General features: G+C 40.0%; 1 protein-coding gene across 1 annotated transcript in view; it reads right to left on the bottom strand.

The window, feature by feature from the left end:
• LOC309846252 (uncharacterized protein) overlaps positions 1–26,191 on the bottom strand; it is a 543,217-nt gene that overhangs the window by 39,601 nt on the left and 477,425 nt on the right. The window lies entirely within an intron of this gene.

Raw genomic sequence — 26,191 nt, 5'->3', positions numbered from 1 at the left:
GGTGGGCTTAATGTTTGTGATCTCTCACCATCCCTTCACCTTCTCTCCTTCTTTTCCTCAGTTCTTCTCCCTCCCATGACCCTTTTCCTTTTTTCAGTCTCCTCATTTCTTTACTTTGTCTCAACAACTGGTTCACTTAGGATTCATCCCAGGAAAAAGACTGAATACCTCTGGCACTCTTTCTTTCCATCTGTGTTTTCTGGAGACACCATGAACACTCCCAGCAGGATTCAAGCAAGTAGGGAGAGAAGTTGGATACCAACTTTTGCTCTAATCTTGCACCAGAGCAGCAAGTGCCTGGTTTCTCTCTGGGGCAGGAGGCAGGGGAAGGAGAGGAGTGAGGCCTCTGACATAAATACTGTGCAGTGTGTTTTTATTGCTGCATAATCCATGCTCGTGCCACTTGTCCGCATACCACCAGTTAATGGAAACCTCATGTTCCCCTGATCTGGGCTGCTGTGTGGTTAACTCTTGCAGGGCCAGGTATGCACCCAGGCCAAAAGAAATCCTTTCCAGAAGGAGGCTGGGTTATCAGGCAGGCGCTGCCTCCCATGTTGAAGGTAGTCACCATGAGGTGTGGCTAATGATAAAGGCAGGAATGTGGCAAGCGGGCATTCATATAGACCTGGCTACAGAGCTGTTCATAAAATGTCACATGGCATTCAGGGGCACTCATCTAGAGGCTGAGCTACCTTGGGATTCATGGAACTCACTTCTCCTGGTTTTCTGCTCAGCTGTCTCAGAGCTTTGATTCATCTAGGAGAATGGTCTAAGGATTCTGCACAGACCAGGCACAAAGTGAATGTGCAGGAGAAGGGCACTACACTGCAGTGTGCATTGTGAGTTTGTGCAAGGGGTATGGGGGCTCCAAGGAGAAAACCACTAACTCTGCCCTGGGGGTTCCAGGAATGGCAACCAGAGGAAGGGATATTTGGCCTTGAAAGTCTTGATGAAGAAAGAGATGCTTTTTCAATTGGGCAGATAAGAAGAAAGATCAATCCTGGGCAGAGGACGCAGTATGTGCAAGGTCTAGCAGTATCTTCTCCTGCAGAAAAGGAGGCAGGGGTGGCAAAGTAGGGAATTACACTGTCTTCTAACCCTGCCCTTCTCAACAGTTTGGGACCCAGTTTTATAACCTCTGCTTTTGTTTTCTCATCTGTAAGCTGAGGACTACAATGGTATTCACCTCTGAGATTGCTCTGAAGAGTAAATCATGAAATACATAAAGCACTTAGCTCAGTTCCTGGCATTTTCAGGTCCTGGATAATGTTGGCTATCATTGCCATCAGGGAACAAAGGGCATTTTGGAATGGTTGAAATGACATGCTGCCTGTGGACAATGGAAAGACCCCAAGGTTAGTCAGGGACCAGATAGGAACCAGAGGCTGCACTAAGGATTTGGACCAGATCCTGTGGGTCATGGGAAATCACCGAAGGTTAATTCATTCAAACTCTGTCCTCCAGTTGCTTTTCTTTCCTGGAAGATACTTCCCAGAAAGCCTCTACTTTCTCATCAGGGATCCAAACTGTCCTGGGTAACACTGACCCCCTCTAAAAAGAAACATCAACCTGCATAGCACGGCCCACACTCACGGCAGTCTATCTCATCAGACCACCTCATTCTGAAACCTTAACTCTGGGGCACTGGATTCAAGAGCCTGCACCTGGGTTTCCCTTCTCACTGTCACCAGAATGTCCATGATTACAAAACAAGAAGGAACCAAGTCTGGCCCTCACCAAAGTTCTGGGCCCCAAAGCAAAGTCTGTTGAGCAACATCTCCTTGTCCTAGTTAGGACAAGTTGCCTGGCATGTGAAAAGCCCTGGAAATTTGCCACAAAGTGGTTATGCATCCTGCAGGTAACGCTGATGGGATGTGAGCAGCGGTTCACCAATGTTTGTGGGGTTATCAAGGTAATGGATCCTGGCATTCTGCTCGCACCATCTTTACAAATGTCACTTTCACTTTATTGTACATTAACCCCAATCTCTTTACAAGCTCCAAAATAAAACTTCTTTGCAAACAACTAAGGTCCATCTGCTGCTCTGTTAAAAATACCCTAGCATGAAAATACTGTAGCATTAGATAAATCCATGATCATAGATATCACAGTGGACTCACCTGAAAATGTCTGCCTTTGACCGAGAGAAATCCATCTTTCTTTCTCAGAGGTGGGACATTGATTACTCTCCAGCCCCACGGTAACAAAAGAATCCCCAAACTCCCGAGGCTGGTCAGATTTCAAATACCGCATCCTACTGTCTTTATGAGCCCATTTGTATACATTCCTATGCACCCTTGATGGAATTCAGCCTATCAGCGGCTGACAGACTGATTGTTCAGTTGGGAACAAATGAATGAAGCCAGGATGATCAGCGGATAAAGGTTCTATATCCCCACTAAGTGCACAAAAATTTTATTCACTTCTTTTTCTTCCTTGATCAATTACTCTTCATTGCAGAGAGAGAACGCTGTCCGACACGTTACGGTTTAACAATCTGCAGGTTGGGTCTCCCTTCCTCCCCTGAAAGAGCAACCCCCAACAGTGAGTATTTAAATTAATCCACCTCTGCTGCCACACTGCACAGCCCATCTATCACAGCAATTTGTGCAAATGCCACTCTAGTATCCAGCTCTATGTATCATGTATTTTGAGATTGCACAGTTCCTGAGGCCTTTGTAAAGCAAACCTTTCATGAATAAATCAGGAAATACCCTGATGCATGCTTTATGTAGAGGAAGATATTCTATTTAGGTCACGCAGGGAAGTTCTGCCAAGTTTGCTAAAATGAACAAATCCCCTGAGTGCAGTCTACCTCTACACATTCCGAAACACATGCAAGGATCTCCTAGGCCCCGCGGCTGTGCTCTGTAGACACTGAGGACTCTGGGTCTAGAAAGTATTAGTTTGATCACCTGAGGCTCCACAGACTTTCAAGTCAGGAGCCAGGCAAGGAGTTTTGCTAGTCCATGGGAAGAACTTTGCAAATGGGTAATTTGTCCACTATGGTGCCTGGGGCAATGGGACTCCTGCAAGCAAAGGAAGAAGGAACAAGAAAAATTACAGTGAGCCTGTTGTCCCAGCTTATTTTTTTTGAATCCACTTAAGAAAGTCCCTGACTTTGTTTGAGTCCAGAGCATTGCAACTGGCTCTTTTGAGCCTCTCCCAGAACACAGGATGTGGCCTAGTGCGCCCTCCCCTTTAGAAATGGAAATTCTTCTGATAAGAATAAGGATTTCCAGATTTCTAGCCAACCTCAAATTAGAGAGGGTTATCTGGGGTAGAAGAATGCAGAACAAAAATGTTGAATGATTCCCTTCCTTTTAACAAGGGCAGGCAGACCCACCGCCTTTTGCCCAGAAAAAGCTGTATGAGATTAGAAGATCTGGTTTGAAGTCGTGGATGGAACATTGACTTGGATTCTGGGGGGCTAGAGCATGGAGTCATTTTGTCCTCAAGAACGGGGGCAGGAAGTTTTGCCAGGGTCTGAGCTAATAGGACCTTGTTTGGACTGGGTCGGATGTTTGCTTTCTAGGCTTCCGAAATTGTTTTGGGCAGTACAGTTAATGCCAATCAGCCATTCAGGGACCCACTCCTTCTAACACCAGTCAAAAGAAACAAATTCAAAACAAGAATTTTCAAGGAGTTAAGGGTGTTGCTAGCAGCTATCGGCCTATACCCTGATTCTTTGGGAAGTCAAAAGATATTTCAAAGGTTCCCTGGGAGTAAAAAGGGGGCTTTTTCCCCCCTCTTATTAATCCCCCTAATGTGAGAGGGTGTCTCTACCTCAGCTTTGCCCCTTGGATTATGTTAAATATATAAAGACCATACCCCCTTTCCTTCTCTTTCCACTACGCTCTTCTGAACATCTGTCTTTGGTTGAAGCTTTTCCCCTTATATCTGATAATGCCCAGCTTTAGAAAGTGGAACTATTCTGAGGGGTCTCTAAAGATATCATTCAGTGCCCCCAAATCATTTTAGTGTCCATTAACATTTATTGCCAATGTGAATATTTTACGTGTGGTTGGTCACTCACAACTCGATTTCCTAATATTTACCTTCTTAAAGTGTCACTGATTTCCAAGTTTTTAGGAATACTGCTTCTACTGGCACCACTCACATGATCCAGAAGTTTGAATTCAACCTCATCCTTCATGGACTGAGTGACTTCAGGTAAGTTTCTTCATTCATAAAACACTGACCAAAACATCTACTTGCCCCAGTCTAGAGAGAATGACCAACTAAATTTATACTGAAACATGGTACGATCTGTAAGTTGCTACACAAAAAGGAAGTGATTTTGCTGAAGATTTTTAAAATAATGTCTGCGGGTTGTCCTTTTGTTTCTCAGCACTTTCTGCAGTGTCTGGCATATCGTCGGAAATCAATACAAGTTTGTTGCTTGATGGTTGTCTTGTAAATGGGAGCCTGAGTGGGGGAACCAATTCTCTAAGGAAGAGGAAATAGGAGAGGGCTTAAAAGAGAGTATACTTTTTTTTTTTCTAATTATAAAAGTAATTCAAGCTCACAACATAGAATTTAGAAAATGTATGAAATTAGTAAGAAGAAAACTAAAAATACTTCATTTTTATAACCTGCTAGTATTTTGCTGGACCTTTCTTTATTATTTCCTTTGACATACACACACGCTCACATATCTTCAGAGTACAACACTGTCCCTTTAAGTGCTGACTACAGCTCAGACCTGAAAATATATTTTCTCAGCAGGCAAAGGGATAGGAGATTACTTCCCCTGCAAATCTATTAGTTCATTAATTATTAGAAATCTGAGAAATGTCAGTGCAGGCCTGTGAAGCCTCATTCTCTCTTGGTTTTACTCTTTAAGGTAATAAAAGTAATAATAGCTAATATTTATTCAGTGCTTACTATATGCCAGGCATTGATCTAAGCCCTTTATACATATTAACTTATTTTATCCTCATGACTACCCTAAATGGCAGGTACTACAGGTCCATAATCCCTTACCTACAATTCCACAGTTGAAAAATCTCTGAAAATAGGAATGTTTTGGCAAGTTTGGTACAAACTCCTTTGGTAGCAAAACCTCGCTTGAGCTAAGATGAGGCTATTCATAGTCTTTATCCTACTTATGAACAGTCAAGTTTCACTGAAAAAAAAAAATTTGTGTTTGATGATAATGTATTGTCCTAGAACTTTCTAAGGGTTTTATGTATTAGATAGTCGACATGCTTTATTACTTGTATCAAATTTGAAAAATTCTACATTTCAAATTATATTCATACTTAAAGATTTCAAGTCCATGGTTGTGAACATCTATTATTATCTTAACTTTACAGATGAAAAGTTGAAAAACACTGAATCATAGAGGCATTAAGGAACTTGCCTGGGCTAGGTCAGGATTCTAATCCAGACTAGTTTTAGAGTCTGCATTCAAAGTGTCTACATTTGTGTAGCTCTCAAAAGCTTATACAACCCTCTCCAGCCCACTAGCTTTATACATTACACATAAGAGGTTTTACTCTACTTCATAAACAAGTGAGATTTAGGGAAGTCCAAGGCTTGCCCAAGGTCCCTTAAGTAATACAGCAGAATTAGGACTCAAGTGCAAGTCTGCTGGTTCTAATTCTAGTGTCCTCACTACTGCTCTGCGATTACTTGGCTAGTCAACTCACATCACAACATCATCAGTGAGACCCTAAGACCTGACCTGACCTTTACCACCCACCTGCTTGGACTCACTTTCCCTTGGACCCACTTGGACCTCTTTCCCACATTTTTCCTTAAGCTCTTCTTTCCAGCTCATCTCTTACCTCAGGCAGATGGAAACCAAAACCACCCCTCAAGCAATGGCAACTGTCTGACAAGACCTCCAGCCTGCCCAGACCCCTCAGCCCAGGGAGTGTCACTTCAGACTCATGACTGCCCAGGACGACCATGGAGTGACCTCTAGAATGACTGACAGCTACCTTTGCCTCTTTATATTACCAGAATCTCCACCCAAGGAGGAGCATGAGCCTCATTTACATAACATACAATGTCTGTATAAGCATGTTTCCTTAAGGCACATGTACCATCTTATACTCACCTCTTCATGAGATGACAAGGCTCCCCTATCTAAATATTCATTGTACTCCTAAATAAAAGGAACCCATTCATCCTTACATGAGAGGAGTCATGGCTTTGGAAGCCATTTCCTGTGATCTCCTTATTTACAGAAAATAAAGTTTTCTTTGTGCAAAAACTCAACTTAGTGTGGTTTCTGACTCACCACAGAGTGAACTCATGTTGGTTGGGTTACAACAATGTAGCATTACTTTTTTGCTTCTACCAACATGATCACTAAGGCAGACTGCACAAAACCCATTCTACCTTGTTTAAGCCACTGATGACCAGAAAATGTATGAGAAAGCCTGGAGCTGTGCATACACCACACCGGAGTTTGGTTAGACACTAGTGTCAATTTCCCAGACCCTTTGGGGTCCTGGGAGGCTCGAGGTCACACCTCCTTCTGGCTCCTGGCAGTCCCTCCCAGACAGCATTTGGGCCTGAGTGCATCCAGTCAGGCCCCTGGGACAGGGCTCCTGTCAGGCCCCTGGGACAGGGCTCCTGTGCTACACTCTGATTGGGACAGGATTGAGGAGTCCACAGGTGTTGGAAACTGTGTGACAGGTGGTATGAACCAAACTCCTTATGGAGAAATATGGGAGGAGGGGCCTTCAGCAAGAGGGCACCCAGATTTTTCTCATTCTAGTACTCCCCTATTACCCTATAAATCTCCCAAGATCCTTCTAGGTTGGACTTCCTCTAGAAAGTGCAGTCACAGCCATAAACAATAGGCCACCTCTCTAAAAAAAATTAACATAGCAATGAAAAGGACACTAGAACACAAGACCAGAGATGTGATACCTAGGTCCAGCTTTGGGAATCTGGACCAGTCATGACTTCTCTGAGCCTCTCCAGACAGATACATGTCTGTCCTACCCATGCCACACAAATATTGTATAGATTCAGAAGTAGTTGTGAAGGAGTCCAGATATCATAGTATCATTGAGACATACAACAACATGAAAATTAGCTGAGATTCAGGACTTAAATGGTCTTAGCACAGTCTAACCTTGTGAACGCAGCTGAAGAGTAGTTGACAAACGGGCACTGTCTGGGTGCAAAGTCTAGAATGGAGAAGGAAGGGACTGACCTGCCAATCCATACTTGACTCAAACACACCTAGGGCACTGTTAGCAGTTTTGAGTTTTGACTTTCAAGACCAATAAATATAATCCTCACAAAGCTCAGATCCCTAAGGGTGAAATAGCTTGTTTCTCTATTGCCTACCTTGAAAGTGAATCCTAGACTTAGTTCATGCTGTTTCCTCTGCTTGGATTGCTCTACTCAGATATGACAGAAACAATGACCACCAAAATGAGCTTAGTACATTGCAGTCTGACTTCTGGCAGTTGTTTCTCCTGCTTTGTTTCTAGCACCTGGCTCCATTTCTCCTTGGTCCTAGCTCCTAACTTTGGTTTCATCAATCTCCTAGGCCATTCTTGGCCCTTGCAGCCAAGGAAGGATGAAGCATCTCTGGTTTTGATATCTGTGCTCTCTTTCTGTGCCATGCCTTCCCCTTCCCCTCTGTCCATTCACGTTTGCCTGTTCAGGATAAGGAATAGTACATTCCAGCCCTGGGCTGTGGAAGTCAACCCAGGACCTACACACTTGGCTGAAGCCCCCGGTCCAGGAGAGAGTGAAATTCCCAAAGAGTACTCCCAGAGACCTCAAGCACCCCAAGTTTATTCTTTCCCCTTCCATCCTCCCGCTCTCCAGGTAGCAAGGGCCTACAGCCCTGGGGGCTCCCCTATTCCTTCCCAGTGGGACCCTAGAAAGGGACTAAGGCCCACAGTCAGCCCTGCTACTTCTGTAGAGTACCTGGGACATCTACCATTCTGAAGTTCTAATGGCTGGCTATAAACTCAATGCAGACAGGATTTAGGGGCTGAGGTAAGGGAAGAAGTTCAGGAAAAGAGGATGAGAGGAAGTCCTTTACAGTTTCTTAGTTTTCCACAACTACCATGTCCCTCTCGCAATATCAAGTACATTGACCTCCCCTTTGCTATCATTTCTCTCTTTTTCATCAGACTTTGAGCACCTCGAAGGTCTAGCACTACTCCTCTCACTTACCTGCTTCTAATTTCCCAGTGCTAAGCTTGGGTCTTTGCTCTTGATAGGAGCGCTGAGTGCTTGCTGATTTAAAGAATGACCAACTGAATGGATGAATGAATGAATGAATGAATGAATGAATGAACCATTCAAGAGTTATGATTGGGAACACATGTTGTATCACACATACCTATTTCAGAAATCCAGACCAGCTGGAGAGGGTTGACAGAATTCCCTTATCAGGGCAATTTCATGAAGTTGGGATATTCTGTCCCCAAACTGGATAGTGAATGGCTACTTACTCTGGGCAAGATAAAGCTGGAGCACATGCACTGTTAATATATAAAACTTTACCCGCATTGCAGCATTGTCTGAAGTCAGAAGTTCTCTTCCCTATTTGCACATGCAATCACTCAACTTTTAAAAACAAACTGTGGGTTCCACTTCAAAGCAGCTGAGTCCAGATCTGAAGGTATGGTTCAGGAATTGGCATTTTTAAATGTTCCACAGTTGATACCCTTGCACAGTAATGGCTGAGAACCACTAAGTGACAGCAAAGCAGTCTACGTTTGAAATCTTATTCAGTCACCATCAGCTATGTAGCCTCAGTTTTCCCATCTGCAAAGGGGGAGTATTATATCTACCTGCAGCTTTTGATATAGATAAAATGACATAGGCAAAGATAAAGCCTTTGGGTTCTAGCGCTCACTATTATTTTCCTTAACAGTATTACTTTTATTTTTTTATATCAATGTCTTAGAACACATAAATAGAGAAAAATTTTACTTACTTTAATTAATCAAGGTTTGTTTCATGCTTAAAACGTGTTAAGAGTTGTACAAAATATAACACAAAGAGAAATCAATCGCAGTGTCTGGGCAAGGAAAACCCATGTACTAAATTACCTATTATGTGCTAGGCTCTTCATACACTTTATCTCATTAAATACTCCCACTCATCCCATAAAAGGGCTATTTCCATCCATGCTTACAGAAGAGGAAACTGAGGCTTGGACAGGTTATGCTCAAAGTCTCGCAGCTCCCATGTGGGAGAATGTCATTTGAACTCAGGACCTACTGCATCCAGGTCTGCGCTCCCCCACCGTATCACCACTGAGCTCCTGGGATGTACGTATTGGGTACAGCCTCCCTTCTTTCAAGAAATCTGCAGGTAAGAGCAAGGGATCACTTGTGCTGAGTGGGGAAAAGGCAGAGAAGGCTTTTTGAAAGATGTGAAAATCCAACTGGAATTTGGAAGCTGAAAAGGATTTCGCCAGGTGGGACGTGGGAGGGCAAGCACATTCCTAGTGCAGAAAACCAACAGGAGGCAGCAAAAGGACAATGCCACCCTCAGATGACTTGAGGTGATGTGCCTGTACACTGGGCTACATTATTCCTTATTCCCCATGGAATAAGGAATTCTCCACTTAAGAGAGACTCCCTCCATAGGGGGACCCCGGAGGGATTGGAAAGTAGTCTCAGTAACATTCTCCTCACCACCTGTCTTCTTATCAACAGCAAAAAACCTCCTCTGCATTCCGACCTAGTGTCCTATTGATGTCCATGTGAGATTTGTGAACCAAATGCTAAATGTGCAAAAGGGAGCTCTAGTACAGACAAGGGTACTTGTGTCTCTCCTGTTCATGTCAGACACAGCACGCGCGCATGTATATGCACGTGCAAACACACACGCATAAACACAAACACACACACACACACACACAGAGTGAGGAAGAGAACCAAGAATTCTGCTGGGCCCAGATCTGTCTCTTTCAAACACTACCAAGGAGGCTGAGTTCATTTTTCCTTTGCTAACCAGACTCCAGGTCCCATCTGCTCCTTGCAAAGCAATAAGGTCAATGCCAATTTCCCTTTCATCATCCATGTCTGTGGCTGAGCTGTCTGCGGTAGCAGAAACGAATGTTCTCCTTAGCTCTCAGCTCCAGGGTGGCCACTTACAGCCTGCCGACAAAATGCGATGGCGCTGCATTAGAGCCAAGCAAAACACACTCTGCTGTGTCAGTGTCCTCTGCACGGCAAGGCCACAGAAGGGGAGAGCCTTCTTTGGAGGAAGCTATTCCACCACCCAAAGGCTGCTTGAGCCTGTTGAGAATCACAGCTTAAAAAAAAAAAAAAAAAGCAAAACCTAATATATGTAATATGAACTCTGTGGTTTCCCCCGGCGCTTGGCATCACCGAGGCTGTCACATCTCAGGTCTCCAGTTCTTACAGAAACAAAAAGACCATGTGTGTTAACCGTGCTGTCCCAGAGATTAGATCAAAATTCTGATTGGAGAATAAGGTTAATCATGGGTTCATCACACAGTGACCTCTGCAGGCAGGGCTGCGACCTCATGAGGTTGCTATTGTGCAAAGACCAGATTCTGAAGGAGCTCTGTGTAGGTTTCGTGGTTCAGGCTGCCTGGATTCCGAGGGGAGGGGGCTCCAAGCTCCAGGCTGATTCTTGCAAGGGAATGGGGGTGGGGCTGGGGGAATGGTAAGGAAGTGCGATTTAGAAACTCAGTCTCCATAGATCGTCCCCTGGTCAGCCAAATTAAGCCATGGGAAGGGGAAAGGAGCTTTTTTTGTAGGTTGGTTTGTGGGCTTGTTGTTGCAGGAGAGAAACTTGGTGTCTCCTCTTTAGCTGAAATGCTCCAGCTCCACTTGGAAGTGAACAAAGAAACATGTCTTTGTAATGCAGGGTTAAGAGGCCCACGATCAGGGATCAAGGTAGAAAAATACTTCCGGAAGCTGGCATGGTGGAGGTGAAAAACGGACTCTGCTTCTTTGTTTACAATTATGGTGGTGGTGGTGGTGTGTGTGTGTGTGTTGGGGGGTGGGGGGTGTCACATGACTTTCAGCACCAAAGCAAGTTCTAAATGCTGGCCCTAGTTTAACGTAGTCCTCCTCTCTGGAGAATGAGGTCCTGGGCCCCGCAGTCCCGGAGCCAGGTGTGAATCCAGGCTCCTCAATTTACTAGTGATGTGATCCTGGGCTAGTCATTTAACCTCACTCAACCTGTTTCCTCATCTGTAAAATGAGTTCGTAATAAAAGGGACCATATTTGGTGAGGCAGTGCATGAAAAAGCCTGTTACGGGGTAAATACTCATTACGTGTAAGCTAGCAATATTTTTCCAGACCTCTCAAACCAAACTCTCCCTATCACTCCTGCCCCATCAACTGCCTCCTGCCTCTCTCTCCTTTATTTAGTCTTGAACAAGAGAGAACTTCTTAGGGTCTCCTGCCACCCTCTCCATCATTCTCTTATCAATATATACAGAGACCCCGACACACATACACACACACACACACACACACGATGAGACAAGAAGCTGGTCCAAGACTACACAGCTCTCTGTGCTTTTACACATACTATTTCCTCTGCCTACAAAGCCCCTTCCTATTCCCAAATGTCTTTGAAACACCACTCAGACTTTGTCCTTGTAAACTTCCCTTGAGGCCCGAGTTCCCTCACAAACTACCCTCTCCCAACACAACAGAGTTCACCAGTCCTATTTCTGTGCTTTTTCTTCTGGACTAGAACCGTCTAGGTCTATTATTGCATGAACCACATTCTGTATATTTACCCGTGCAGGTGCCTATCCCTCCCACTGGATGGTTCTTAGTGCTGTAGCTATGTGCACAGTCATACCACTAGTAAATTATAGACACAAGACTAGAATTAACGTCTATTTCTAAGGCATTTTTCTCCTCCAAGATTTATTGACCCCCAAAGCAATCAGGATATACTTCTGTCTTTTCCATAGCACTTGGTCCGTTCCTGTACCAGATCATGCACCATGTTGTACAGCTTCATACGTTTCTCCTCCCATATGTCACCAATTCTTAACCTGCAGTATCCCACGATGTGCAGGAAAGATGAAGTTCATGTTGATAAGAAAGAATGAGATGGGACATACACAGGGTATGCTGTGATTATGCACGATTCTCTTGGTAACAGAGGGGAATTCTACTTATTTTCCTCCATTTAAAAAATTATAAGCAGGGATGCCTGGGTGGCTCAGTCAGTTAAGCATCTACCTTCAGCTCAGGTCATGATCCCTTGGGTCCTGGGATCAAGTCCCACATCAGGTCCCTTGCTCAGTGGGGAACCAGCTTCTCCTTCTCCCTCTGCCTGCTGTTCTCCCTGCTTGTGCACGCTCTCTCTCTCTGTCTCTGAGAAAGAAATAAATGAAATCTTTAAAAAAATAAACCAAAATTAAAAATAAAAAATTATAAGCAAATGCAACCCAAAGTAATATTATTATAGGGATACATTTGGCTCCTCTTAATTTAAAGGCCATAAGCAAATGATATTTATCTTAATTTTATTAATAATAAATGATTTGCCATTTGCCTTATAATTATTCATATCACATCAATGTATCATTGACTTATGGTGGAGAATTGCTGGACTTTCATACATATTTACAGACCCCAGAACTGTGTAGAAGGCTGGGAATAAATACTGAAAAAAGATGGGCAGTTGTTTCTGTCCTTGTGAAGATTTCAAATCGAGGTATCATATTCATAAATAGTTGCAGATGTGAAAGTAATTATAAATATATAATTACAAATGTACATGATATTTATATAAAAATATATGTATAAATGTAATAATTTAAGGGAATTACATAGGGAAGGGGTAGTGAGATCTGCTTTAGGTAGGTGGCCATGGAAGGGATTTAGAAGAGGGGACATTTAATTGATAAAGTAATGGTCTCCAGAGTGGGGACCCACAGACAAAATGCTGTGCCACAGATTTACTGAGATATAGAAGAAATATAAATATATATAGAAAAGTATTAAAACTTTTAAAACCTAAAAAAAAGGAACTTTTATTCCCTTCATATCTATTGATGATACCCCCCCTCTTCCCCCACACCCAGATATTGGTCAGATGACCACATGTCACACACAGTAGGTTAGAACTCTTGAGAGGGAAAATGGAATTCTACAATGTCTAGGAACAGACAATGGCACCTCACTTGTTCTTTCTCTGTCCATGAATAGTAATGTATTATAGTTCATGAGTGCTCGATTAAGTAAATTTCCACATGACATTATTTAGTTTTAACTAAACAAACACTGACAAAATTAACAAATGCCTTTAAAAGATTTCTCCAAAGAAATCATGAATAGAAAATTATAGTAATAAGGTAAAATACAAGCAACATTAAGAAAACAGCAACTGATATATCTACTCCTTGTATAAAATCTGTTTGTTTCATTATGGACTACTCCTTGTATAAAATCTGTTTGTTCCATTATGGAGTTAAATATAATTACAATGAAAAACAGATATAACAAATATGTTCTCCAAAACAGAGGTCATTAAAAGGACTTAAAATATGGATTTATAGCAACTATTATTAAAATGCAGTATTCAGAGTTTGGGAGGTAGGAGAAATGGGAAGATACTGGTCAAAGGATATAGGCCTCTGGTTATAAGATTAACAAGTTCTGGGGATCTTTTGTATAGCCTAGTGAATATAGCTAGTAATACTGTATTATTCTCACCACACACAATGGTAATTATGTGATGGGCTAGTGATGCTAGCTAATGCTGTGGTGGTAATTATTTTGCAATATATACATGTATCAAATCACCACATTATCTACCTTAAGCTTTCATAATGTTTTTGTCAATTATATCTCAATAAAGCTGAGGAATAAAAGAAACAAGTGCACTATTAATAAAATGACATAATTATTAAAATAGTTTATAATATTTCCCTTATAAATCTATATTTATATATATATATCTCATAATGTCCATATTAGTAAAGAAGTAGTTATATATAATTTGAAAATAAATGAATATACCTATATTGGAAATTCAGGTTCAATGTTTTCCCCTACAATAGAGAATCAAAAACATTTGAAAACCGAATGGATGTAAGGGGTGAGAGCAATTAGTCATGTGACAAGCCTGGAAATAAACAATCCAGGCAGATGGAATAGTATCTGCAAAGGTCTGTGGGAGAACTAAGGAAAGGCTGGGGTAGTTGGAGTGCGAACAGTGGAGAGGAAAGAGTGATGTGAGATGTTCTTAGAGAGAGAGCAAAGGCAGGGTCATTGAGGGCCTTGGAGACGGTGGTAGAGTTCATATTCTCTTCTAGTAAAATTAGCACAGCCTGTAAGTGTTTAAAGCAGTGCAATGATGAAATAGGGTAGAAGTTTTAAGGAAATTCCTTTAGCTGTGTTTGGATGAAGGAGTCATGCTGGGAAGGCATGGAAATGAAGCATCCAATTAGGAGGCTGTCATGGTAATACGGGCAAGAGATGACGGCAGTGTATGCTAATGTGGTAACTACATAGAGAGAGGAGAACAAACTTTAAAAGCACTTAGGATATAAATTCAATAGACTTCCAGATGGTTGGGATAAGAGTGAGAGGTCAGTGAAGGGAATACAGGAATCAAGAATCATTTCCAGGTTTCTGGGGCATATGGGTGACTCAGTCAGTTAAGTGTCTGACTCTTGATTTTGGCTCAGATCATGATCTCAGGGTTGTGAGATGGAGCCACATCTGGGATTGGTTCTGGCTCTGTGCTGGGCATGGAGCCTGCTTAAGATTCTCTCTCTCTCCCTCTGTTCCCTACCCCCACCCCCTCGACTCTCTCTCTCTTTCGAAAAAATAAAGAACAATTTATAGGTTTCTTGCTTGAGCAACAGAGTGAAAGTTGGTGGCATTGGTTAAGTTAGGTAGTGGGTTTGCGTACAGAATCAAGATATTTGTTTTAGGCTTATTAAGTTTGACATTTCTGTGAGAAATCCAAGAGAAGATGTTATCAGGTAGTTGGATAGACATGTTTGTTATCTAGGGTTCACAGGAGAAATATCATTGGCTGTCTTTAGCTGTTACTACCTTCAAGGCAGGATGCAACATCTCTAAAGTCTTACTGATTTAGCCATTACAGTGATGGGGCAGAGTCAATGTCTTTTGAATCTAGAAGTTTAGGAGAAAAGGAATAAAGGGAAGAGTAGTTGACTAGAATTTAGGTCTAGTAGGTCAGGGAGACAGCCATTGTCCCAGCATACACCAGGCCTTCCATGGCTGATGGTCCAGTCATTCTCAATTGGGAAAGAGCAATAAGGCAGGTCAAGGTCAACAGCAGGGAAAAAAAGGGGGGGGGGAGAGGGGGGTTACCCAGGTCTAGGGACAGCTTTGAGGAATACCAAGGCAGAAAGTATATGTCCTCCTTGGATAAGAAATGTTCTGGAAATTCCAGCAGATGAAGTATGAAATGAAATAGAACAATGAGGGAGAAAATTATTTTTCATTTCTGCTACAGTCTGAGCATAAACTGAAAAAAATTAAGACCCACTAGAAAGTTTAATGAAATTACTAAATATATGATAGTTTTTTATAGCTTTCCTACATACCAAAAAGTATCAATTAGAAACATAAATACAAAAAGTACTCAGTTTGTCATTAGCCCCCCAAAATCCTAACAGTAATCTGAATGGGAAATATTTAGAATAAAATTAAAGAAAACCTATAAAACTACACTGAGAAATACGAATCAGGAGTTGAAGAAGTGGGGAGGCAGATTGTGTTCCTTTATGAGAAAGCCAAGTATTTTAAGACTATAAATTCTTCCAAATTAGTGCATAGAACTAAGAAAATGTCAATCACAATTACAATGGAATTTACTTTTGGAACTTTATGAAATCATTCAAAAGTTTAGCTTGAAGAATATATGTGTGAGAATAGCAAGTAGGTAAGAAAGAGTGAGAGTGGAGGTGTAGCCTATTACCCAAGGTAAACTCAGACGACGTATCAGGATCAGATATTCTCTCTTTTTACACAAGGACACCTACCCTTTCTCTAGATGCTTAATATTGCCTACCCATCCTAATAAGTACCCATGACCAGTTCCAAAATTTCCATTTAACTGGGGTTTTTTTATTCAACTTTTTTTCAGTGTTCCAAAACTCATTGTTTATGTACCACACCCAGTGCTCTATGCAATATGTGCCCTCCTTAATACCCACCATCAGGCTCACCCAATCCCCTACCCCTCTCCCCTCCAAAACCCTGTTTGTTTCTCAGAGTGCACAGTCTCTGATGGTTTGTCTCCCCCTCCAATTTCCCCCAACTCCCTTCTCTTCTCCATCTCCTAATGTCTTCCATGTTATTCCTTGTGCTCCACAAGTAAGTGAAACCATAATTGACTCTCTCTGCTTGACTACTTTCACTCAGCATAATCGCTTCCAATCCCTTCCATATTGTACAAAAGTTGGGTATTCATCCTTTCTGATGGAGGCATAATACTCCATTGTATATATGGACCATATCTTCTTTACCCATTCATCCGGTGAAGGACATCTTGGTTCTTTGCACAGTTTGGTGACTGTGGCCATTGCCGCTATGAACACTGGAGTACAGATGGCCCTTCTTTTCACTATATCTGATTCTTTGGGGTAAATTCCCAGTAGTGCACTTGCAGGGTCATAGGGTAGCTCTATTTTTTTTTTAATTTCTTTTCAGCATAACAGAATTCATTGCTTATGCACCACACCCAGTGCTCCATGCAATACATGCCCTCCATAATACCCACCACCTGGCTCCCCCAACCTCCCACCCCCTGCCCCTTCAAAACCCTCAGATTGTTTTTCAGAGTCCATAGTCTCTCACAGTTCACCTCCCCTTCCAATTTCCCTCAACTCCCTTCTCTCCATCTACCTATGTCCTCCATGTTATTTGTTATGCTCCACAAATAAGTGAAACCATATGATAATTGACTCGCTCTGCTTGACTTATTTCACTCAGGATAATCTCTTCCAGTCCTGTCCATGTTGATACAAAAGTTGGTATTCATCCTTTCTGATGGCTAAGTAATATTCCATTGTATATATGGACCATATCTTCTTTATCCATTTGTCCATTGAAGGGCATCTTGGCTCTTTCCACAGTTTGGCAACTGTGGCCATTGCTGCTATGAACATTAAGGTACAGATGGCCCTTCTTTTCATTAGATCTGTATTTTGGGGGTAAATACCCAGTAGTGCAATTGCAGATGCAATAGGGTAGCTCTATTTTGAATTTCTTAAGGAATCTCCACACTGTTTTCCAAAGTGGTTGCACCAACTTGCATTCCCACCAACAGTGTAAGAGGGTTCCCCTTTCTCCACATCCTCTCCAACACACGTTGTTTCCTGTCTTGCTAATTTTGGTCATTCTAACTGGTGTAAGGTGGTATCTCAATGTGGTTTAGAGTTGAATCTCCCTGATAGCTAAGGTTGATGAACATTTTTTCATGTATCTGTTAGCCATTTGTATGTCTTCTTTGAAGAAGTCTCTGTTTATGTCTTCTGCTCATTTTTTGTCATGACTATCTGTTTTGAGTGTATTGGGTTTGAGGACTTCTTATAGATCTTGGATATCAGCCCTTTGTACTGTCATTTGTGAATATCTTCTCCCTTTCCGTGGGCTGCATCTTTGTTTTGTTGACTGTTTCCTTTGCTGTGCAGAAGCTTTGATCTTGATGAAGTCCCAAAAGTTCATTTTCGCTTTTGTTTCCTTTGCTTTTGGAGACATATGTTGAAAGAAGTTGCTGTGGCCGATGTCGAAGAGGTTACTGCCTATGTTCTCCTCTAGGATTTTGATAGATTCCTGAGGTCTTTTATCCATTTCGAGTTTATCTTTGTGTAGGGTGTAAGGGAATGGCCGAGTTTCATTCTTCTACACATAGCTGTCTAATTTTCCCAGCACCATTTATTGAAGAGACTGTCTTTTTTCCACTGTATATTTTTTCCTGCTTTATCAAAGATTATTTGACCATAGAGTTGAGGGTCCATATCTGGGCTCTCTCCTCTGTTCCACTGGTCTATGTGCCTGTTTCTGTGCCAGTATCATGCTGTCCTGGTGATCACAGCTTTGTAGTAAAGCTTGAAATCAGGCACCACCACTCTGTCTGTCATACTGGAGTCTTTCATTCCAGCACCCAATCCAATTGTTTTTACAATGAATTTCTTAAATGGCTGATTCCCTCACTAGATTAATTGTTTTCACATTTTTATTTCTACTGTCTAACACAGTGTTTAACATATTGAAATTGTTTGTGAACAAATAAATGACCATTCTAGAGATCCTAGAGCCTTTCTGCTCTATTACCAGATGAGGATTTCATTCAGCCAATATTTATTATGCACTGACTAATCCTGAGGGAGATAGCAGAGAAGCCAAAAAACCATTCCATTGATGAGAATTAGAAAGTCTATTAGGAGGATTACTCCTAGTACGTCTGAGTATAGATTATTCATTCCTTCAAACACTTGAATACCTGTTTCTTAACCTTCTGACATTTCACAAAGGCCACTTAAGAACAGCTACATGTGGTATCCGACCTGATCCCTCTAGAGATCAAAAGTACCCAATATTTAGTGTCCCAAACATGGCATGATGCAACAGAGACTTGCAAGTTTCATATCCCCCATGTTTTCCAGGTTTAAAAGAAAGAGCTTCCTTTAGTTCACAAAAAATACTTTTATAAATATGAGTTGGAAAATTTGAAAACATAAAAATGTTCTAATATTTCTTCACAGCTAGAAATCTGGATCAGGGTTTTACTACAAACCCTAATCTCCTTGCTTTGATACACTGATGAAAAGCTGTTGCTGTGTATTGCAGTTGGTTCACTAGGTAGTCAATTTCAAAGTCATAATGGATGGATATTGATTGATGTTCATTTTTAAAATCATTTGAAAATCCTGACACTGCACTGTCTACCAGTGAACTCAAAATGCTGTTGAATGAACTTCAATTAACTGGAAAAGTGATTTGTCTCTGCTTTGTGCTATACTCACTGCTGAGCTCCTAACTCAAAAGCAGACATTTTGAGACTATTGTACATTTCCTAGTCAAAATACTCCTTATTAAAAGAAATATATAACAACCATAATTAACTGTTTACAGTGATGCAGCAGAGAGTGTGTTGAGTGTAAGGGGTTTAAGATAAAGAAGATGACACTAGCCCTTTTTTTCCATGTTGTTCCTTCAGAACTACTCTCTTTATAGCAGCCAAAGTGAATGTTTGATGAAAAAATACAATCATATGTCTTCCTTGATCAAACTCTCCAATAGCTTCCCATCAATCCTATCCAATATGGCCCTAGTTGAATTAGTCCTTGCTTACCTCTGTCCCCCCACTCCTGGTATTTTCTCTTTTTCATTCCATTTACATCCCATAAACTTTTTACCTGCTTCATGAACCCACTAAGCTTCTCTACTTCAGACATTTGCACTTTCTATTTCCTCTATCTATCTGTAAATCTCTTCTCCATATTTCCAAATGGCTTGCTTTCTATTTCATATATCTTAGCTAAAGTTATCTCCTCAGAGAGAACTTCTTGCCACCATCTCAAATTAGTATCATTACCACCATCACTTTCTATCCTTTATCCTTATGTATTTTTATTCATAGAACTAGCAATGACCTAAAATTATGTTACTTATTTGTTTATTGTCTCTCAACCTCTCTAGAATATAAACTTCATAAGAGTATGAATTTATTTGACTTACCCACAGCTGCATCCCCAATGACTTGTGCCATAAATCCTCAATAAATATTTTTTTGAATGAGTGAATAAGTGAATGTTTGAACTTTGTTACTGGGGGGAGTTTCTGGTGTGTATAGACACATAAATAGATAATTCTTTATTTTCTTTCTCCTTTCTTTTTTAAAAGAGAAAGTGAGCAAGAAAGGAAGCATGAGTGGGGGTGGGAGTAGAGGGAGAGGGAGAGAGAGAATATTAAGCAGACTCTGTGCTGAGTGCAGAGTCCTATGCAGGGCTTGATCTAGGACCCTGAGGTCATAAGCCGACCTGAAATCAAGAGTCAGCACTTTAAATGACTGAGCCACTCATGTGCCCTGATGATCATTTCTTTTAAAAATTACAACTCTGTCAAATGGATATTTTCATCCATCTTCAAGAGGTAAGGAAAAAGACACAGCAAGGTTAAATAATTTTCTCAGAATTATTCAGCTAGTAAATTGATAGAATTCAGATTTAAATCCATAACTATTTCAACCACAGGGAATTCATTAATTTCTTCTGAATAACAGATTAATCATTCAAAGAAGATCATGTAGAATTTGTTTACCTCATATAACCTTCTTATTTATTTGCTTGGCATACAATTTTTAATTTTTTTTAAAGATTTTTTTATTTATTCGAGAAAGAGTGAAATCCAAAGAGATCACAGATGGTGAGGGAGAAGCAGACTCGGTGCTGAGCAGAGAGCCCAGTGTGAGGCTCGATTCCAGGACCCTGAGATCATGACCTGGGCCCTTAACCTTAACCTACTGAGCCACCCAGTCACCGTAAACTGGCACACAATTTTTAGCAGTTACTCATCTATATACCTTATATCATGCACAGGATGCAATATTGTACACAGAAAACACTAATATCTTTAGGAAAACATACCAAAAGTCTTCCTGTAATAACCTGAAATAGTGGAAAATTAAAAGTAGCCTAAAGGGTCTCAATATCAGAGAACTGGTATAGTCAACTGTGATACATTCATTATAATGGCATATTATATAATCTCTAATTGTTATATTTTAAAATTTTTCAATAACATAGAAAATGTTCTAAATATATAATTTGATGAAAGTGTATATTATAAAATTAAATGCAAAACTTGTACTGATGGATATGAAGGAGTAGCTTAAATCAGACTGAAACTCCCATAATGAACAACTATAAAAGGTACATAACACATAAGAAACCAGCTATTTGAGGAAGTACAACCAAAGCATCCAATACTTGAAAGACCAAGATCCCAGAGAAAAGGAAAAGAATTGAGGCAAACTGTGCATACATTTGTCACTACTTTTTCCTCTTAGATCATTTGTCAATTTGCAATAAGGATATAGCTTTAAAAAAGAAATTGGGAGAATAAATATTATGGCAGTATTAATGGGCAGGAAAAACAAAACTGATGTTCAAGCATGCTACCAATGTCGACAATAGTTAACACAATAAGATTCTGGTGGAACTAAACCCAACATTCTGAGCACAATTTCTTCTAGAGGTATTTGCCAATATGAAAGTTGTATATATAAGTTTAAAACAGCTTAAAGGAGTGAAAAAGCTAAGCAGAGATTTTGTTATTTTCACAGAGCTGGCAAAATTAAAATTAGCTTCAGGAGAAGGGGTCCTGATAGACCATCCACAACCTCAAATCATCTTATTCCCTGATTGGACTGAAATAAATCTGTCAATGGTCAAGGAAACAGGATTATTTCTGGAGGAAAATAAGATCATTCAATGCCACCACAATATTTCAAACAAAATGTCCAACATTTAATCCAAAATTCTAAGGTGTGCCAAACTAGAGCGATATGACCCAAAGAAAAAAATAAACAATAGTAAGAAACCTGCAGGTAATCTAGCTATTGGAGTTATCAAACATGGTCTTAAAATACGTATGTTTACCATGATTTACAAAATAGATTAAAAGGTGTAGAATTCTAATAAGACCCTGTAATTTACAAAGATAAGCAAATGAAAGTTCAAGGAATAAAACAAAATAAGATTGCTTTGATAGAACATAAGACACAGCAAAAGTGATATTATCAAACCTGTGCATAGGTCAGTACAAAATATACAGAAAACACAAAATATACAAATACACAGAGTGAAGCATAGACACATAAACAGAAAATGTGGGAGTGGCATAAGAGATATGTGGGGAATGCTGACAAGATTTCATATGCATGCAAGTAGAGGCCTAAAAGGAGAGAAAAGAGAAAATGAGCAGAAGAGATATTGGCTGAGAATTTTCCAAAACTGATACATGATAGCAAGTTACAGATTCAAAAGCTCTATAAACCTGAAACGTGATAAACACAAAGAAAACATACGTAAACACATCATTGAAAAACTGCTGGAAACCAAAGATTAAACAGAAGGTGAACAAACAGCAAATGGAGGCAGGCAACAAACAGGCATACTGTTTTCAAAAGAACAGTAATAAGATTTACAGTTAACTTTTCAGCAGAAATGATGGAAGGCTGAAGGCAATGGAACAGAAATGTAAAGGACAAAAAATATTGAGTACCAGTTTAACATTCTATGCCCAATAAAAATATTCCTCAAAAATAAGGTGCTATAAAGATATTGTCAGACAAAAAAATATTAGAATAATTCATCACAAATCAAACTATATTAAAAGAAATACTGAAAAGAGTTCCTCAAGCAGAAATATCATTCCAGATGGTAGCAGATAATTCAGGACCAATGAAGAGACATGAGTAAAGTATATGATTATAGCACAAAGATCAAAAGGGGATAAGTGAAAAAAAGGGGGGGATAAATGGAGCTAAAGTTTTGTACAATCTTTGTATTGTTTAGAAAATGATAAAAATTAAGGGAAATATTAATAAGTCAATTATGTATATTGAAATCTGCAGGATAACCAGTAAAAATAATAAAAGAAAGTACATATACATGCAAAGAAAGGCAAATATAATAATTTTTAAAATAATTAGTACAATTGAAAATAAAGAAAAATAACAGAACACAAATTAAAAGGGATAAAGGGGTAGTATATTTTGACTTAGATGTATTAGGGGTTATATTAAATATAAGTGCACTAAATATTACAAACACCTAAGTTACAAAATCAACTATATGTACATTATGAGACAAGTCTTAAATATGAAGACACAGAAAGTTAACATACCTATACTAATAGCAAATAAAGTAATTTTGAAAGCAAAAAGCATTATTAGAGATAAAGATATATCACTAAAAGATTGAGTCAAAGGGAAAATATAATAATCTCAAATTTATATGCATCTAATAACATGAGGTCAAAAGATATAAAGTGGTAAACAACATATCTCTTAGTAACTGATAGAAAAAAAATAGAAAAACAGAGAAGGAAAAAACTATAGGCTACACAGCTGTACACATAAATGTGTAAATAAATTTTTATAATCTATTAAGAGAAAAATATCACAAAATTACAACAAATTCCAAAGAACAGAAAAAGAAAAACGTATTTTATTAATTCAGTATATTCTTGATACCAAAATGTGACAAGAACATTACAATAAAATAAAATTATTGTCCAATTTCTCTCAAGAGCATAATTGCAAAAAACTTCATAAGTGTAAATCAAATTCAGGGATATATGGAAAAGGTAATATATCACAACTAAATTGAGTTCATGTCAAGAATTCAATATTGGTTTAACATTAGAAACTCAAGTAATTCACCACATTAGTTTCATGAATAAGGGAAAATTAATCAACTCAAGAGATTCGAAAAAGCATTTGTAAAATTCAATATAATTTCATGATAAGCAATGGATTCACATCCAGAAATATAAAGGAATCCCACAAATCAAAAAGAAAGAGAGAACCCAGTTTTCAAAGAGACTCAATCTTTGGAATGGGTACTACACAAAAGGAGATATTCAAATGGTCAAAAATTATATAGCAAAAAATATCACACAGGAGGAGACAAGATGGTGGAGAAGTAGCAGGAGATCAGCTAGATAGATTATCTAAACATTGCAAACACCTACAAATCCAATGGGAGATTGAAGAGAAGAACAACAGCAATTCTAGAAACAGAAAATCAACCACTTTCTGAAAGGTAGGACTGGCGGAGAAGTGAATCCAAAGTGACGGGAATATAGACTGCAGGGGGAGGGGCCTGCTCCCGGCAAGCAGCAGAGCAACAGAGCACAAAATCAGGACTTTTAAGGTCTGTTCCTCTGCGGGACATCGCTCCAGAGGCTAAGCCGGGGTGAAGCCCATGTGGGGTCAGTGTGGCCCCAGGGCCCGTAGGGTCACAGAAGGATCGGGGGTGTCTGAGTGTTGCAGAGCTTGCAGGTATTAGAATGGGGAAGCCGGCTACAGAGACAGAACCAAGGAGTGAACTCTCAGCTCGGGGTTACCTTGAACCGGTTGCAGGCTGGGTGAGCTCGGAGCACGGCTAGAGACCAGGGAGACAGGAGTGATTGGGCACTATTCTCTGAGGGCACACTGAGGAGTGGGGCCCCGAGCTCTCGACTCCTCCAGGCCGCAAACTGGGAGGCCGCCATTTTCATTCTTTTCCATTGGAACTCTGCGGAAAGCATTCAGGGAACAAAAGATCCTGAAAGCAAACCTGAGCTGATTACTCAGCCCGGCCCCTGGTAAGGGCAGTGCAATTCCGCCTGGGGCAAAGACCCTTGAGAATCACTACAACAGGGCCTCCCCAAGAAGATCAACAATCCAGCCAGGACCAAGTTCACCTACCAAAGAGTGCAGGTTCAATACCAAGGAGAGCAGCGGAATTCCAGAGGAGGAAAACACAAAGCACGGAACTCATTGCTTTCTCCCCATGATTCTTTAGTCTTGCAGTTAATTTAATTTTTTTTTCAATTTTTTTCTTCTTCTACTAAATTTTTTTAACTTTTACCCTTTTCTTTATGAACGTTTTATAACTAGCTTATCTAATATATATATATTTTTTCTTTTTTATATTTTTTTATTTATTTTCTCCTTTTAATTGTTTATGTTTTTTTTTTTTCCTGAACCTCTTTCCCCTTTCTCCTCCCCCACACGACGCCATGGTTTGTGGTCTCTTCCGATTTGGTTAAAGCATATTTTTCCTGGAATCTTTGCCACCCTTTTAGAATTTTACTTGCTCCTTCATATATTCTTATCTGGACAAAATGACAAGGTGAAAAAATTCATCACAAAAAAAAGAACAAGAGGCAGTATCGAAGGCTAAAGACCTAATCAATACACACACTGGTAATATGTCAGATCTAGAGTTCAGAATGACAACTCTCAAGGTTCTAGCTGGGCTTGAAAAAGGCATGGAAGATATTAGAGAAACTATCTCGGGAGATATAAAGCCCTTTCTGGAGAAATAAAAGAACTAAAATCTACCCAAATTGAAATCAAAAAAGCTATTAATGAGGTGCAATCAAAAATGGAGGCTCTCACTGCTAGGATAAATGAGGCAGAAGAAAGAATTAGTGATATAGAAGACCAAATGACAGAGAATAAAGAAGCTAAGCAAAAGAGGGACAAACAGCTACTGGACCATGAGGGGAGAATTTGAGAGATAAGTGACACCATAAGACAAAACAACATTAAAATAATTGGGATTCCAGAAGAAGAAAGAGAGAGGGTTGCAGAAGGTATATTGGAAAGAATTACTGGAGAGAATTTCCCTAATATGGCAAAGGGAACAAACATCAAAATCCAGGAATTGCAGAGAACCTCCCCTCAAAATCAACAAGAATAGGTCCACACCCATGACCTAATAGTAAAATTTACAAGTCTTAGTGACAATGAGAAAATCCTGAAAGCAGCCCGGGAAAAGAAGTCTGTAACATACAATGGTAAAAATATTAGATTGGCAGCAGACTTATCACAGAGACCTGGCAGGCCAGAAAGAGCTGGCATGATATATTCAGAGCACTAAATGAGAAAAACATGAAGCCAAGAATACTATATCCACCTAGGCTATCATTGAAAATAGAAGGAGAGATAAAAAGCTTCCAGGACAAACAAAAACTGAAAGAATTTGCAAACACCAAACCAGCTCTACAGGAAATACTGAAAGGGGTTCTCTAATCAAAGAGAGACCCTAAAAGTAGAAGACCAGAAAGGAACAGAGATAATATACAGTAACAGTCACCTTACAGGCAATACAATGGCACTAAATTCATATCTCTCAATAGTTACCCTGAATGTTAATGGGCTAAATGCCCCAATCAAAAGACACAGGGTAACAGAATGGATAAAAAAACAAAACCCATCTATATGTTGCCTACAAGAAACTCATTTTAGACCCAAAGACACCTCCAGATTTAAAGTGAGGGGGTGGAAAACAATTTACCATGCTAATGGACATCAGAAGAAAGCAGGGGTGGCAATCCTTATATCAGATCAATTAGATTTTAAGCCAAAGACTATAATAAGAGATGAGGAAGGACACTATATCATATTCAAAGGGTCTGTCCAATAAGAAAATCTAACAATTTTAAATATCTATGCCCCTAATGTGGGAGCAGCCAACTATATAAACCA

Source organism: Mustela nivalis (assembly GCF_964662115.1).
Source record: "Mustela nivalis genome assembly, chromosome: 13".
NCBI classification, from domain to species: domain Eukaryota; kingdom Metazoa; phylum Chordata; class Mammalia; order Carnivora; family Mustelidae; genus Mustela; species Mustela nivalis.
The sequence above is the reverse complement of the archived record's forward strand: the minus strand, read 5'-3'. Positions and strand labels throughout refer to the sequence as shown.